This window comes from Brienomyrus brachyistius, chromosome 9 (assembly GCF_023856365.1).
Source record: "Brienomyrus brachyistius isolate T26 chromosome 9, BBRACH_0.4, whole genome shotgun sequence".
Lineage (NCBI taxonomy): Eukaryota > Metazoa > Chordata > Actinopteri > Osteoglossiformes > Mormyridae > Brienomyrus > Brienomyrus brachyistius.
Genome location: NC_064541.1, coordinates 25,147,336 through 25,153,797, shown reverse-complemented (window position 1 = coordinate 25,153,797; position 6,462 = coordinate 25,147,336).

The window sequence follows — 6,462 nt, the reverse complement described above, 5'->3', positions numbered from 1 at the left end:
CGTATGGGTGCTGGTTGACATTTCTCTGCGGATGCCTTTTTACTTCAAACATATTGTATGAAATGACGTGAATAGCTCATTCCTGATTTTATACAGCACTTGGCTGGTCATTTTGCATTATAAAAGGGTCCCTAACATACTTACACTCATTGACATGCTTATTAAAAATAAGCATTTATGAAACCATCACCTTGCATTCTGATTAAATATTAAAATCCAATTTATACGAGCACAAATAGAAAATTTGTCAATCATTAACGAATTAAACGTTTTTAAGCATTTAATCTTTATAAAATAATTTTCAATGAAACCTTCTCTGCTTATAACAAAAGTATATTTACAATTTTTGGAAAAATATTTTGAATTAATTGTTTTAATTGACTTTAATATCCAATACTACTTATCTCGGTAAAGGTCATAGGATAACATTAATATGCACATGTAAATACAACGTTTAGGACTGAGGGTAATTTTAAGATGGACTTGATTAATCCCCAGGGAAAATTCTGGTGCATACAGCAAGGAGAATGCAGGGCACAGACCAACATATAGTGCCAGTCAGACAAAATGCAAAGACAGTCCATATAATGCAAAAGAGTGCATTGCACTAGACAGACAGTATATCGTTTTCTTATATTTTACACATTTAAACTGATTTAAACATAAAATACATAAAACATAAAAAACATAAATGCACATTCTGCAGGAATAACCCTACATGCAGCATAAGGTTATAGATCTTTATTTAGATCCCATGTCTCCAAATTTAGCCTGGTGTAGCTTAATGGTCAAAGGATGACAAGATGTAATGACCAATGCTTGTGATCTCATGAAGTACTTGCTGCATATTGATAATCGTTCAGGGAATATCAGGCTGCATGTGATTGACATATGTTAGTGCATCTATGAATGGAACAAATTTGAGCTAGAAAATAATGTGGGAAATGATTAGTGATAGTGCTGCTTTACCATGGTGTGTCAGCTGTCCTTGATGGGGGGCCCAGCGTGTGCTGAGATGCTGATGTGTGCGTGGAGGCTTAGGAAAGATGAAAAATGCTTAGTCAAATTCAGACACGCCAACCAGACTCCCTGCCCGCTCCCCGCCTTGGGCTATTATGACTGGTTTCCCAAGCGACCCAGACAAGTCATAGTGACCTTTTCTGCAGCCCTTGCTATGTGGAATCGCTATGCTGAGGCAGGTTTACACACCCTCGCACAACGCTGCTGCAAAACAATGAACAAATCTATTTAACAGAGACGATTTGCAGTGCGGTATGTGTTCATATCGCAATCTGATGACCGTAATTAGGAGTGGAAGTTTAAGGGCTGAAATGTGGCGCACAGGTGAGTACCAGAGGAAGGGGGCCTTTCTGAAAGTGGCAGCTGTGGTCTGACTGGGATGACTGGCTTTGGGGAAATGGTTTAGTCCTGGCCAGGACCAAGCCTGTTTTAGAATATTTGTCTCACTTTGGGTTTTATTCTTTTTTATCTCCAGTTTAGCCCCCATCAGTCTAGATGTAATATGAATGGACTTGTACTCTTGTTTGTTTGATTAGTATATATGAATATAATATGAATTCGCTGACTGAGAGGTCATCCCAGAAACCTGCATCCACACCGGCTCTCCATGGATCAGGTTCCTACCCCTGTCCTAACTGGCACAAAAAACTACAATTGCAGTGTAACTAAGTAGTAGCATAGTATGGCTAGTTAAATTGATAACTAGTGAATATTAATCTAGCTGGGGCAGTCTGTTAAGACAAACCGGCTGGTTCCTACAGTTCAGTGCTTGTGTTGAAGTCTTTTGCACTCTTAACAGCTAGCATGGTTTCATCAAGGGAGAACTTCAGACAGAGCTTTTCAAGGTCTGTTATGTTACTGAGCTCTCCAGCAAGGTGGTAGCTGACAGACACTCATCTGAATAGGAGGACCTGGCAACAGCAGACCTCCGCTTTGTTGCAGTGCAGATTGGTGATTATGACATTTATAGAAATGCCCATTTCAACTAGATATCCTTACTAGGCAATGCAGAACTAATTTATGTTTGTATAACTAAGTCCTTTAAAACCATCTAATAGCCTTTCGGCTAGTAAATGTATACCCAGTTAATATTCCTATAGTTACTTTATAATTAGCCACAAAACTCAATATACAATATTCACAATACTCAGACGGGTAGCTAAAGGATAATAGATGTATTATGTGATGCAGTAAGACTGATACACCCTGTACCCTCAGAAGGGGGAGGTCAGTGTAGCCTGTCCTTAAAAAGCATGAGGATTTAATCAGGTATTAGCAGCATGTGAACTGCTGCAGGTTCTCCTGTAAGGATAGTTATTGGGTGTTTGTTAATACCAAGAACACAAAAATCGTATTTGTGTTGTTGGCAAAACCATTCTTGCTACTTCAAGACTGAACTTGGGGTGCAATGAATCATGCGATTGTTCTCATTGATGAGGGTCTCGCCGATGCATCCTTGATGTTTGGAGTGGGGCAAGAACGACATCCTGGAATATTTACCTTCCTCTGAACTTCTGTTCTTCAGTATTGGAACTGTACTTTGGCAGTGGAAGGTGACGTCAAACTCGTTAGCGAGAAGAGAAGCATGGCCAAGTACGCATATTGATAATCACCCATTGTGTACTGATCGTGGTAATTCACTGTATTACAGCTGGTAGCCAATTCTAGAATCAGCATAAAAGTTAAGTATCTCCATCCTAACAACACAGGTAGGAACACAGTCTTGGAAATGAGGTCAATAGTTAGGTAGTAAAGTTTTCATTCTTTAAATGCACAGGTGTCAATGTAAATGCACATCATAGCTGTTAAATAGATCATTTGATGTTCTACAGTTAAGAGTGCATAGTAGGTATTAAGATATAAGGGTGAAGATGCAGTGCTTTTAGTAATATAACAAGCACATGGTAGATAATGTTTTTCTTTGTGTGTTACTTTTTCATAAGGGTCAGAGCCTTAAGGGAGCTTGGTGGCCTGTTTTAGCTGCAACTCGGCCTGGAAAAGGGGAGTTTTAGCTGGGTGGTTCAGGACTGTGCTCGGCTGTCCACTGCTCTCACTGCTGCACTGGACTGTCCTCTGCTATCCTCACTTCACCACCCTGTCCTCTCCAGTCCCAGCTACACCAGCCTGTCTTCTCTTCTCTTCTCTTCTCTTCTCTTCTCTTCTCTTCTCTTCTCTTCTGTGATGTATACAATACATTGTAGAAGAGTTGCAAACTGGCAATGAGCCAATGGGATTTATAGCAGTTTTGCTAAAAATATGGTTTATACCACATTTGTTGAATGTAAATTACTAAGATTTTTGAATGGGTTCTCTGTCCCAAACAAGACCAAAGACATCTTTAATTCATACTGCTTTAGGTTAATTCAATAATCAACATCCATATCACTTGCTAAAGCAAATAGAACAGCAGCTAAGTAACTGGGTTAATGACTAATTGCAGGTCCCAGGTTGGTGTTTTAGATTAATAAAGGTTTTAGATTAATAAATGCTTAACAGGGATTTAGTAAACACCAGTTGATGGAAAATTGCAATTCAGAAATGTTAATGCCTGCAAAATCTGTGTTATTATGGTAACTGCGGGTTAATGAATGTGAATTTAGCAAGATGCACTATATGTGTCCTGGGGCAAAGATAAAGAAACTGGCTGCTGTAACTGAACATTTCCAGTCCAGATTTAAAGGAACATTTTCAGTTCAGAGTTAAATACTGAGATTGCATCTGATAAGTGCATTCAAAGTGCTTTGTGTTCAAAGTCTGCCCTATTAAAAGAGTTTTTTTGCCTTTTCTTGTAGCAAACATTCTACTGTGAGCTAAACCATAGCTTGCAGTTACAATTGAGTAGGAGAGACTGCAGTTTTGTTGGCGCCAGTTGAAATAGGGATAGTCATATAGAAATGATGATACTGACTTATGTTTCTGTAAACTCCTAAGTCTTTGTAAGTAGTACCTCTTTAGATGATGGTATCTGACTCATGATGATCACTGAAAGGAGCTTCTACTGTTCTCTCTGCAGGACTTATATTTGTCTGGTGAAGTGCGGTTCATGACTTTACCTGGAGCAGAAGAATCACTGACAATTAGCCACACGTACCAAGAACACAGATCTGTACACACAAAGGGTGCGGCACCTGAACACATGATTGCTTAGAAAAGCTGGAATTTCTCTGTCTTTTGGAGGTTTTGCCGAACCAATTGCGTCCTTCCAGGCGGACAGACCATGTCACCCACTCCTGGTGGGAAATGCGGTTGCCGGCGGAGACTCAGACTTTCCTCTTTAGAGAACTGATGTCGAGATCCATGTGATTAGGGTTTGGGTGTCTGTGAGTTTAACAAATAAAAGGATAGGAATGAAAATGAATGTTTTGGAATGAATGGGAGAATGGCTAGGAAACGTACAGGAATCCGGTCTGCGAGGGAACGAGGACCTAGGTTTGATTTCAGCGTTGGTTGGGATCTAATGAACCACAAGCCCCCCAACCCCCTAAACACAGATCATCTTCCTGCAATATTGGTCAGTTAATGTCCCAACCATCCATACTCAAATCTACACCCTTTCAAGGAAAGAACATGTGGTCTGCTCTGTCTGGTCTCCTCTTACATCATCAACAAAATGGCTGAAGGTCAATAAAAGCCTCATCAGCTGCCATTGTCCCACCCCTGGATAGTGGCACCCTTCCCCCTTCTCATAGCCAGGTTTTTGTGTGGTAAGGGTGGGTGTCTTCATCAGCAACTCAAAAACTGAAATTGAAAAGCACACTGCATGTGGTTTCCAAAGCAGGTGGAGCTACTTTTTGAGAGCAAGTGAAATTCCAAAGTTAAGCAGCAAATAACAGTCTGATTCTGAACTCGCCATTGTGTGCGGTCACTTGAAACAGTAGTGTGAGAAACTCACAGTCAGTGGGGATAACATGCACTCAGATGCAATCAAATAAAAATGTGTTTATAGAGTACATTCCAAAAAACAGAGGTTGATCAAAGTACTGTGCCATTCAAACAAATCTAACTAGGACAAACAAAACTCTACAAGAAGGTAACCAGTGTTACATTGAGTAAAATCTTGTGTAAATGACAACACGTAATATTAAAATGCATGGCTGCGATCTTTTCTCCATCATACCATATAACTCACTGTGCTTTCCAATTGGGGAAGAAATCCATCCATCCATTCATCCATCCATCCATCCATCCATCCATCCATCCATATGCCTGTACAATTCTGGTATTAATTTGGATCAAGCCGTCATCTCACTCCACTTTTACATGGCAAAACTCAGTATAGATGAGTGGATGTAACATTTCTGCATTTATCTTTCAGTGTTTGTGTGAGTCTTGCTGCAAAGTTGTTGCACAGATAGTGCTCTATCAGAAATGTATGTGCTGATACAATTTTTTTTTCCAACAAATTCATCCAAATACATAATTTGTGAATTAATATTTATAGAAATAGTCAATAAATAATGAGTTCTTCATCATCTTTCTCCAAATGAATAGCTTCATTTCTTTCCCATGTTCTATCATTATTTCACTAAATGAAGTTTCCGCTAGAATGAATGCTGCCCGTCACTGCAGGTAAAAAGAGAAGTGAAAATCTCACAGCCTTTTCCCAGTGTTCCTTCTTTTCGGGCCTCTGTGGGGATGGTCTGGGCTGCTGACTCATCAGAGGTGAGAGTTAGCTCTTATCAGCAAGCCCAGCCTTCTGCACTGCAGGGGCCCAGACGCTCACGGCTAGTGGACGGTGCAGAGAGCCTGTCTTCATTCACCCGGGCAGGGTTCTACTGGCCCTGCTCCCGGGGAATTCAGGGGAACGGGAGTGAGTCAGCAGAGTGTGGCCTCTCCAATCATTTTTAGCAGGTTTCACAGGCTTTCCTTGTGTTTCAGATACCAGCGTATCCCAGTGACACAGCAGTAAATACCTGCCACACCTTCTCCCCAAGAGGGACAGTAGGACACAGCCCTGCTTCATGTCATTTTCCATGTCAGGATCAGAGCCAGTAACTTTAAGGGGCTTAGGTGGAGCTCAGAATTATGATATATTTTTATATAGTTTTATATGCTAATAAAATTGCAATATGATAAGTTGTAATTTCTAAAAGTGCTACTAAGGACTATAGTATGATGTGTATTATAAAAGAATAAAATAAGTGTGTCTGTACCATAATATCCATTTGCATTTTTTCCCAAAATTTTGACAACTTATAAATGTCACTTTTAGTCGACAGCAAGATAAGAGTCAGGTTACTCTGTCCTGTCACTAGTCATCTGAGGGCTTAGACCAAGGGTGTCAAACTCCAGTCCTGGGGGGGCAGAACCCTGCACATTTTTGGGTCTCCCTTTATTTAACACACCTGATTGAACTCCTTGTGCGAATTACCACACAGCTCTTGAGCTGAATCATTTGTGGTGGAACAGGGAAAGCACTAAGCTACACAGGGCTCGGGCCCC